Here is a 12,169-nt window from a genome sequence, read left to right as displayed (position 1 = left end):
TTATCATTTTACGAACATAGTAGAGGAGACGTTGTAATAAACATAGAGCCGCGTGCATATGAAATTGGAGGGCGAAATTCGCAAGAGGTACAGGTGAAATATGTGTGTAAGTATGCGTGGAATATGCTAAATATGTGTGTAATATATGTGAGATGTGCTGATGTAGGTCGATTTCAACCAAACATGGTACACTTATTTCTACCTACCTGGAAAGAGATACTGTGTGGGTAAGAACCAGCAACCTCCATTTGGGATTGGGGAAATAACATAGAGAGAGAAGGGGACAGGAAGAGTTGGACTGATACCGAGGTGGAAGGAGGGGACTAGAAGAGAGAGGGAGAAAGAGAAGGGGAATAACGAGAGGGGGAACAGGATATGGACTAATACGTATAGTTGGAACAAATACATAGCTGGTCATTGCTGGGTACTCGGCTAGTAATAACTGTGATAGCGAAGAAGCTCCGTGTAACGACCTGTTTCAGCAGCTGTAGATTCTAACAGCACAGTGTGATTACATTTACCAGCCTGTTATGCACATCAAGAAGAACGTCAGCAGTTACCTAACAAACAGCAGAATTCATGTTCATGGCACAAAAGTCGGGCAAAACTTCGTAATGTTCCTTCTTTAACAAAATTATGAGAAAAATTACGATTACGTTGAATGAATGCGCAGAGAACATCAAACCTTTAAGAGATGAGATTTATGCTTCAAGATATTGATGTGTGAAACCTATAAAAAGCTTACAGATGAAATCCAATCAGTTAATCAAAGAGTAGACCAGCAAGACACTCGATAAGGTGCACGTCTTAAAGTTCACACAGAGACCTTTGAAAGGCGATACAAAGTCGTTCTCGGTAAACACACAGAGGAAAGCAATCAGTTGTTATAGTCGTTTGCAGTACAAGGACAGGGAGTACAACAGGAGTTGCTCACTAGTCTTACAACCCATACTGACGCTAGTGTAACTTTCGTTACAGACGAGGTTAACAGAGTAAAGCAATCACAGAACCAAATACAGGCAGACGTAACTGACTTCAAAACCACTGTTGATACCCGAATCCCAAGAGATGAAGAAAAGTGTACGAATGACATTGAGTCGTTAAGCTCCCTTCTTGAACAATTAGAGCTGGTGCAGGACCTTGAGACAATTAAAGCAGATTTGAAGAATATGAACAGAACTACACGCAAACTACAGAAGGAAGTCGACACTTTAGATTAAATTTCACACACATTCTTACGCTCATATAAAGATGTGATGAGCTATCGGCAACATTAGAAACGCTTGAAAGTCAAACCGAAAATAAATCAGACGACACAGCTCCCATTCCGTTCACCGAATCTCAAGAATATCAGTACATGCATCAAACATTAAACCAGCTTGGTGCACATAACAGTTCGTTACATAGGAAAGTTAACAGTTTACATCAGGAGGTATACAATATCAGAAAATTTTGTTCATGGTAATATTTCAAACTAACGTGCCACAGCAACAGTCGCCTACTTTTCAGCCCCACAATAATAGCAGACTGCAAAGAGTGTGTGACTTTCATAAAACCTGTTTTCTTACGTCGCCGAACCTTCTCAAAGCCTACAGCACGAAGGATTCGACTATAATTATTTTCTATCTGTAAAATAATTCAAGGTATTTAGAAATAACGGCACAGATCTGCATCCCTCTGATTGAGTGCACAAATTTTCATTTTCGCTGCCACCAAACTGGCCAGTGACACACAAGTTAGAATTCATCTGTAGCTTTTTCGAGGGACAACTTTCGATGCGTGTGATACACATAGCAAGGCAATGTCACACCATCGAAGAGTTTCAAAATGCTTTTCTATCTGCACCTTGGTCGGGAACGACTCAGCGAGGCATTTAAGACCACTTAATCAGTCTATCCAGTTTTTAACACTCCAGTTTTCCCATTATCGCTCAGTTGTTTGAGTATATGGTCCAACAAAATCAGTACCTGACTGAACCGTATAGCCAATCTGCCCTCATACAATTATGTTTCCCAAAACTTCCACGGTCATTACAGGGACTTATTACAATTCCTGGAAATTCAGCAATCTGGCTGCTCATTTGTCAATAAAAAGTTTAAATAACGGCAATGAAGGTGACAACTCATTTGGTTACAACGACCGATGCCGCCCATTCCATAAAAAGAAAAAGAAAAGATTTGATTCTGATAACGATTTTCATAAACATTTTAATAAGACACAACATTTTGACAACAAGTATATTCAGCAGCAGCAACTACACTCCTGGAAATGGAAAAGAGAACACATTGACACCGGTGTGTCAGACCCACTTGCTCCGGACACTGCGAGAGGGCTGTACAAGCAATGATCACACGCATGGCACAGCGGACACACCAGGAACCGCGGTGTTGGCCGTCGAATGGCGCTAGCTGCGCAGCATTTGTGCACCGCCGCCGTCAGTGTCAGCCAGTTTGCCGTGGCATACGGAGCTCCATCGCAGTCTTTAACACTGGTAGCATGCCGCGACAGCGTGGACGTGAACCGTATGTGCAGTTGACGGACTTTGAGCGAGGGCGTATAGTGGGCATGCGGGAGGCCGGGTGGACGTACCGCCGAATTGCTCAACACGTGGGGCGTGAGGTCTCCACAGTACATCGATGTTGTCGCCAGTGGTCGGCGGAAGGTGCACGTGTCCGTCGACCTGGGACCAGACCGCAGCGACGCACGGATGCACGCCAAGACCGTAGGATCCTACGCAGGACTGCATACGACCGAGGCACACAGGGCCAACACCCGGCATCATGGTGTGGGGAGCGATCTCCTACACTGGCCGTACACCTCTGGAGATCGTCGAGGGGACACTGAATAGTGCACGGTACATCCAAACCGTCATCGAACCCATCGTTCTACTATTCCTAGACCGGAAAGGGAACTTGCTGTTCCAACAGGGCAATGCGCGTCCGCATGTATCCCGTGCCATCCAACGTGCTCTTGAAGGTGTACGTTAACTACCCTGGCCACCAAGATCTCCGGATCTGTCCCCCATTGAGCATGTTTGGGACTGGATGAAGCGTCGTCTCACGCGGTCTGCACGTCCAGCACGAACGCTGGTCCAACTGAGGCGCCAGGTGGAAATGGCATGGCAAGCCGTTCCACAGGACTACATCCAGCATCTCTACGATCGTCTCCATGGGAGAATAGAAGCCTGCATTGCTGCGAAAGGTGGATATACACTGTACTAGTGCCGACATTGTGCATGCTCTGTTGCCTGTGTCTATGTGCCTGTGGTTCTGTCAGTGTGATCATGTGATGTATCTGACCCCAGGAATGTGTCAATAAAGTTTCTCCTTCCTCGGACAATGAATTCACGGTGTTCTTATGTCAATTTCCAGGAGTGTATATCAAAATCTCGACGCCAACAATCGCAGTTTCCAGCCGCAATTCTTGCCGCAGCCGCAGCAGCCCGGAAACATCCAACAATAACACGATCGACAAGCCGAATCGAAGGTCAATTTGCCACCGCCTAGCTTTGCCAGTACAGCCCAGTCCAACAATTTTACGCAACCGCAAGGCAATAGCTTCTCCAACAGAAACCAATGGTCACAGTCACTTCGAAACGATTAACAGTAAATAAATTTTCACCACAAGCATGAAGGGAATAATCAACAATTTAAGCGTAATTTTGGCAACAGCAACTTTCATAACAATCAGCCCTAGCAGTCTCAGTTCATCCTTAATGTATCTAAAGTTGGATTCCATCCACCTTCGCATTCTGCAAACCAAAACAACCCTACACTACATATAACGGAACCACCACAGCAATCGTCTGCCACCAATGCGCTCACTAGTAATGCATGACTAGAAACTACCGACGCTGTTCAATTGGAAAACGTGCAATGCAATTTTTCTACTCATAATACCGTTCAGAAAAACGTCATAACCTTTGATGATATTAGGGACACATTATTACAAGAGAGACACCAAACTTCAAAGAATATTTCTCATCCCGTAGTTGGAATTAAAATTGGTTTGTATTTATTATCTGCAGTGATCGATTCTGGTTTACCAGTAATGGTGATAAATGAAACAGCCTTAACAAATGTAACCATGATAATTCTTGCGCAGTGTTTCCGCTAAGCAAAACTGATATATGAGGAACTGTTTCCGGCAAAAGAGTCGATGTCAAGAAACCAACACATTTATCATTTTTAATTGCAGGAATCACATTCTATTCGAACGTCTGGATTGTTCCCCTTCTCACCAGTGTTGTAATAATAGGCATGGATTTTCTAATTACGTATGACGCGATTATTCATTGTAAGAATTCATATCTGATGCTTAAGAATGGCAGACAATAACTCGCTCTGGAATTAAAAAACACGCTATCATCAAAAGCACGATACGATTTCCTATACACTGAGTCTTTGAATTGTGCAATTAATAGTGCGCAAAAGCAAACTACGTATACGCCTCACAGCCCACTGACATACTTAGCAGCCAATTCTGATAGCAAAATTTTTCTATAAACACTTCTGTTCAATCTACTATTGATACAGATTCATTTGAAACAATGCAACATATCGCCATTCCGTTTATCTCTTTCAAAACAGATACGTACAATCGCAACAAAACACAGTCAGAGTTCAAAATTAACAGCTACAAGAAGACGATGTCCATTACTAAAGTAAATAAGACAGAACAACTTCGTGGATGGCACATTCAGAATTTAAGCTCGAACGCAAATGTTATTTTGAGTAAACAGAGTTTTACTATCGACGATAAGCCAGTCCAATCTGGTGTCACAGCCCGTAAGAAAAATAGTCACAACAGTTCGAATTTAGTCCAACAGTCCACTTTTAATTCTAACGAACAGCACATCCACACTGATTACGTTAGAAAAATGCAGTTGACAGCGGCTTGCATAAAAAAAAATCTTCTAGCACAGTTGACGTAACCCTGTCAAGCAACACTGGTGATATTTCAGATAAAATTTCTGAAACCGCTCAGAATAATACTTTTAGTACCAGTACAGAAAAGCCTAAGCCACGAAAGCGACGTCGTAGAAAGCACATTCAGCAGACCGGTATATACGCAGATCTCATTTTATATGAGCAGGGTTTTATTATCTAGTATCAGTCAGTGCTATCTAACGAGACAGTTCGTCAGGACAATGCTACAAACAGTTCCAAATTATTTTCGCAGCAGACTACGCAACGGGAAGAGAATATTTTATGTTCAATTCACCGCATACAAGCAGACACACAAATTCCGATAGACCGAGCCCGCACAGTTATCCTACACACACTGAAAGCAGCTCTAATAACGCTAAGATTTCTCAAATGTTACAAATTAGCCACAGTCAAGGGCAATGGGTAAAACAGCCAACTGGAAAAGTAGAGGCAACGTGCAAACTAACTATGATACCTGCAACAGGTAAGTGCCATGCTGTCTTTGAAACGTGCATCGGCGCGGTCAACAATACCGCACGCTACAGCTTACTCCAAAGCAATGTAGCGCTACGCCGAACAAAACAAAACAAAACTCTACTCCACATATATAAAGCCCACTGTCGTCAAACCTACTTCCTTTTACTCGCGAAGCCAATTTGATGTAACAACGGTGGACAGATTCTGTGAAATTAGTAACCTAATTATCAGCAGCAAATCAGTCCACAATAAAATAACCAGAACTGAATACCGCCAGCGCAAAATCTCCCTGCAGGATTATTTGAAAACATCGATTTCCAAAACTAAGTACATCTACATCCACTTCAAAAATATTATGCCAAGCCAAACACAGAGCTGGATCAATTATACCACGCTATGTAAATACAACAGCAGATTCTGCTATACCATCAATTACCTTTTATACGATGTTCCTTTCCCGGGCTGCGACGTTACACACGACTTTGACACTCATACACTGAATTTGTCCATTTTTTTCCTTCTTTTGTAGCTATGCAACACCTGAACGATGCACTGAAGTTCACTTTCCATCGTACAGCAATGACGAGAAGTTACTGAAATGCCAATAAGGTAAGTTTTAGCGCCAAGAATACGGATGCGATTGTGAGCGAAATTTATGCGCACGCTTACTTCAACAGCAAGAATTTCAGAAGATATTTTTACGGCATTTATTCCGAACTTTCTATGTAACCAGCTACTTTATTTATGCTACTGATGCACTAATCTTGACGACATAGATTATTTCTTCAGTCCGTCGTCTTGCATTCTGAAGCCATTACACTACTGCTACTAATATATTTTTTCGACGTTCAACTTGTATAATTTTTTTTGCTACTCTATGCAACTATGTGCTTATTTATATTGCCAGCTTATATATATATATATATATATATATATATATATATATATATATATATATATATATATATGTGCTTATTCTGATTCACATATGAGTGTACATAATAATATGACGCATCACAGATCTTTCTACCTGATGCATTTCCCACGCTTGTACAAATTCTATTGGTACCTTGTTTTCAAATTCCTAAATTATTCAACATTTCATTGGGTGGCGACGTGCACGGTAGGGAGAATCCTGCAAGTCGGTTCTCTTACCATAAGCTAAGGCCTTGTACATTTTTCTGTTTTCATACACATGTGCGTGTAAACAACAACTCAAATAGACATCATTTATTCTCACATGTGTCCAGCTGATCATATTCCTTGGGTGGTCTGACCGCTACAAACTGTAACTCAAACATTTATTTCAAATAAGTATTTGTTTTCTTTGGTATAGAGACTCTAATACCTTATGTCCATTTATTTGTGATTCTATTGTCTAATGAATTATCATTACATTCATTGTTAGGTTAGTCAATCTTTGTATTTTATAGTGTTGCCATGTCTCATTTATGCCCAGTCATGTACTATATTTTAATCTATATCTCTTGTACTTGATGATGTCACTAGTTTACTTGCTTTCACCTATGTGGATTAAGAAACCAATGTACCATGTAACACATGTCCATAACATGTACGCATCCATTTCCTATATTTTTTCAGAACCAATGAACCAAAGCCCCATTGTATTCAAACGAGACATTATTCTCATAAACAGAAGCACATGAAAGTGCAGGAAATGTAGCACATAGAAAGCACGAGACAAGCAACTTATATGGAAGTCTAAACACCGTTGACACATCTCACACTGTTTTCTGGCACGCCTTTTATAAACATTTTCCTCTTATTATGTAAATTAGGCAGATTGCCTATAAAGATTTAGGATTAAGGATATTTTTACTGCATTTTGTGTTATGCATAAGAGTATTCTTAAATGAGTGTTCATGCCCTGAGCTGCACCAATTTTATGGAATAATGATGGAATATTGGTGTTTAATGAGTGTGCACGCCCTGAGCTGCACTTCAATAATGAGGATTATGCTTATATAGTGATGATTTTTCCTTATTGATACTGTATGATGCTAATATACACTCCTGGAAATTGAAATAAGAACACCATGAATTCATTGTCCCAGGAAGGGGAAACTTTATTGACACATTCCTGGGGTCAGATACATCACATGATCACACTGACAGAACCACAGGCACATAGACACAGGCAACAGAGCATGCACAATGTCGGCACTAGTACAGTGTATATCCACCTTTCGCAGCAATGCAGGCTGCTATTCTCCCATGGAGACGATCGTAGAGATGCTGGATGTAGTCCTGTGGAACGGCTTGCCATGCCATTTCCACCTGGCGCCTCAGTTGGACCAGCGTTCGTGATGGACGTGCAGACCGCGTGAGACGACGCTTCATCCAGTCCCAAACATGCTCAATGGGGGACAGATCCGGAGATCTTGCTGGCCAGGGTAGTTGACTTACACCTTCTAGAGCACGTTGTGTGGCACGGGATACATGCGGACGTGCATTGTCCTGTTGGAACAGCAAGTTCCCTTGCCGGTCTAGGAATGGTAGAACGATGGGTTCGATGACGGTTTGGATGTACCATGCACTATTCAGTGTTCCCTCGACGATCACCAGAGGTGTACGGCCAGTGTAGGAAATCGCTCCCCACACCATGATGCCGGGTGTTGGCCCTGTGTGCCTCGGTCATATGCAGTCCTGATTGTGGTGCTCACCTGCACGGCGCCAAACACGCATACGACCATCATTGGCAACAAGGCAGAAGTGACTCTCATCGCTGAAGACGACACGTCTCCATTCGTCCCTCCATTCATGCCTGTCGTGACACCACTGGAGGCGGGCTGCTCCTCGCCGATACCCCAGGAGCAACAGTGTCCCTAATTTGCTGGGAAGTGGCGGTGCGGTCCCCTACGGCACTGCGTAGGATCCTACGGTCTTGGCGTGCATCCGTGCGTCGCTGCGGTCCGGTCCCAGGTCGACGGGCACGTGCACCGTCCGCCGACCACTGGTGACAACATCGATGTACTGTGGAGACCTGACGCCCCACGTGTTGAGCAATTCGGCGGTACGTCCACCCGGCCTCCCGCATGCCCACTATACGCTCTCGCTCAAAGTCCGTCAACTGCACATACGGTTCACGTCCACGCTGTCGCGGCATGCTACCAGTGTTAAAGACTGCGACGGAGCTCCGTTTGCCACGGCAAACTGGCTGACACTGACGGCGGCGGTGCACAAATGCTGCGCAGCTAGCGCCATTCGACGGCCAACACCGCGGTTCCTGGTGTGTCCGCTGTGCCGTGCGTGTGATCATTGCTTGTACAGCCCTCTCGCAGTGTCCGGAGCAAGTATGGTGGGTCTGACACACCGGTGTCAATGTGTTCTTTTTTCCATTTCCAGGAGTGTAGATTTTGTCTATATTGTGTCATTTCTAGGAAAATCTGTCAAACATTGTGCTACATAATTGAAGGTGTTTGTGGGAGACTGTAACAGAAGCATTGCACCCAAAAAGTATTTTTTCATCATTCTTTAGATGACTGCATACAATACTGTCTTCTTATGTTAGCATGCATGACTGCTTCTTTTTTATCAGGTTACTGATCATATTTACAGATTGCGCTATTGCTGCAGTTCACCCCCATCCTTGCACTTTTTTACCTCTTTATTTACTGTAGTGTGTTACATTTATCTAGTCACTAAGCAGTATTATTCCTAGTACTCCTGTCTTTATGCTTGCACATACTATAATCACATTTTTTTCGTTGTAGTGGCCATAGCAGTTCTTGACTCAAGACAAATGACGATTGACTCCTCATCATTTTCTTTACAGAAAGAGTCCACTGCCCTTGTCAATCATTCCCATATCCATCCCTGTAGATATGCGCATTGTTAGAGATATAGGTCATTTAATAAACAGTTTTTATGAAGCCCCTATGGTCTTATACAAGCTATAAATATTCTGTCTTTACTCACATGGTACCATACTTTGATTCTATGATTCTATTAGTCTAATAGGTATTCATACAGGCCACACAGAGTCGTACTTTTATATAAAACTGTTATTTATGTTTCTTTCTCTAAAAAGCCATCTTGACAAATTAATTCTTATTATTAATTATGCATAGTACCTCTGAGTACCATATAAAGTTATAGATAAATGATATTTTCTGATACTTTCTCAGCTTTGATGTATACGCCAAGTAAAACTAGGGCACCTTGAGCCACAAACTTGTTTTCTGCCACATATTTGCTATTAAGGTCAGCAATTATTTCATGTAAAGCCAGTCCTCTGTGAGCCTCAAAGACTTTTTGTCATCTTTTAGTTATTATGGTGAGCTATTACTTCATTTAAAACTACACCACTTGGAGCCCCATTCAATTTTATAGCTACTAAGATGAAAATTTATGGATGTAGAAAGGCCACTTGAAGCCTCTGATTGATATTTTCTATTCAGTTGTTTTAGATATTAAGATTTGCACATATTTCATTTACAGAACCACTTGGAACCCTAAACACTTTATAGCTATTAAGACCAGCCTTTATGTATGTAGAAAGGCTACTTGGTGTCGCTGATTGACTTTTTCTATTCAGTTGTTTTAGTTATTAAGATTGGCATGTATTCTAAGTGCAAGGCCACCTGGAGTCATTCAATTCTTGATTGTCTGTTACGTTTCTTATTTAATTATGATAATATTGCATGCACAAGACCACTGAGAGCCACAGTATACTGTTATGAACTAGCGATGTTCTGTATAATGTTAGGGTATTCTAAGTCTAATTGGCAGCCTGATTACACACTTATTGATGTTATCTTATTCGGAGTTCACCTCAATTTTGACTTTTCACTCAGTTGTAAAGCATTTTTGCTTCATACAGTCTGTAATTTCCTTAGGGTTCTGTACTTATACTGATCAGATAGATAAGTCGATGTGGACATAGGAAGAAATTGTCATGTTCCACAACCTTAACTTTGCTACTTTTTTGTACTTTTCATTATCCAGTCTCCTACCTCTGCTCATGGTATTGGAGCAATTTACTACTGGTATTCATACTTCAAAATAATCGTCTATATATGTTACTGGGATCTCAGAAGAATCTCTACTACGAAGAGTAGTGACGATGATCATCATCATGTTAGTGATATTATGGTAGTCACCAACTACGGTTGTCGGTTATCTGTTGCTGAGTACCTCTTGAGTCACTGCACATGACTCAGGTAAATAGCATAGAGCTCAGATGTATTGGTACACTGAATGCAACCCACATGTGTCACTGTTAGTTGTCGAACCTACAAAAAACTAAGAGATATGGACTTTATGATGCAGTCACTTCCACGTGCTCATAGGCTTCAGCCATGACTCTCTCACTACCTTGCCAACTCCTGTACCATTATTTTGACGATTATGATTGTATAATGATTCTGATTTACATTATTTACTTGCCAACATCCTTGTTTAGGCGACAATTTACTCAAATTGTAACTAGATTATCATTTATACTAATTCTCCTGATCACTTTCAATTCTTTCGAGTTTAATGATAGAGTTTAACGATGTTATAGAGTCAGATAAATTCACGACACATTTGTTGTTCAAGGTACTTCCAAAGATGTGTCACATTTGTTGGACCCCACTGGAGGGTTGTGAAAGGAGTATACTCAGGCACACTTGTTTTTGGCAGCATAATAAGATAATAATTTCAATAAATTAAAATGAAACTAGTATACTGTATGCGATGAGTGACTCTAATAGGCTCTATAATGCTGATAGCAGACTGTGCGCAGCCGCAGAGCCAAAGATATTGTACTGGTAGTGTTGGAGTAAGAGAACTCTTTGCGCTCAGATGTAGGTAGCTCTTTGTGAGGGATATACGATGGAGTAGGCAGTTTCTGTGGTGTGAAGCCACCAAGAGTTAGATTATATAGGTATGTCAATACTATTGAACATGGAAGCAGAAGCCTTCATGCAAATAAGGTAAAAATATTAAATAATTATGATTTCTTTTTTCGTCACCGCGTTAGTACAGACGAATTGGCTAATAATCTGTAATTTTTGAGTAACCCCAGAATGTACGTAAACGATTTTGATAAAGAGGCTACTTAAATATTTCATATTTGTAATACTTTTCAGATTTGTTAACAGAGCTATGTGTAATTTGATGATCTGCATTTATGTTGGATTAATGAAGTTAGATAATACTTGCTGTTTAAATCTCAATGTTTCTGAATAAATTGTGATTAATGTAGCTTCAACTGCGAGATGTTTCTCAAGAGACAAACTTGACTTAGCAATATAACTTCGCTAAAATATGAGTGCTAGTAATTCACCATAATCATTACTGCCTCCCAGCCCAGGTCATATACTTTTTAAGGAAGTTGAATTTAATTAAATGTTCTCGTCTATCAGCCAAATGAATTTCATGTGCACTTCAAGTATTATGGTTAGCATTGCACACTGCTGAGGTGGTAGTTAGCATATTCATATTTTTTATGAGAGACCAGAATATATCACGTTACTCCGTTGCTGCTTTAGAGGTAAGGCAATTTAATTTATTTGTTTTGTGCACAGGGACCAAACTTATTATTTTGAACAGGGTCATATGATTCAGTGCCTAAGGGGCTGAATGTATTTTGCAGTGACTGTATTTCTTTTTATTGGCAACGCGAGTTGCATTGCCCAATCGATTCGTGTATAGTTTGCTAACAATAACACAGAGTAAGCACACCACCTGGACTTAAAACACGCAACACGACAATTCGAGTTCTTTATCCATTCCACGCTTCAGACTTCTTTCAACGT

This window comes from Schistocerca gregaria, chromosome 2 (genome assembly GCF_023897955.1).
Source record: "Schistocerca gregaria isolate iqSchGreg1 chromosome 2, iqSchGreg1.2, whole genome shotgun sequence".
NCBI classification, from domain to species: Eukaryota; Metazoa; Arthropoda; class Insecta; order Orthoptera; family Acrididae; genus Schistocerca; species Schistocerca gregaria.
The sequence above is the reverse complement of the archived record's forward strand: the minus strand, read 5'-3'. Positions refer to the sequence as shown.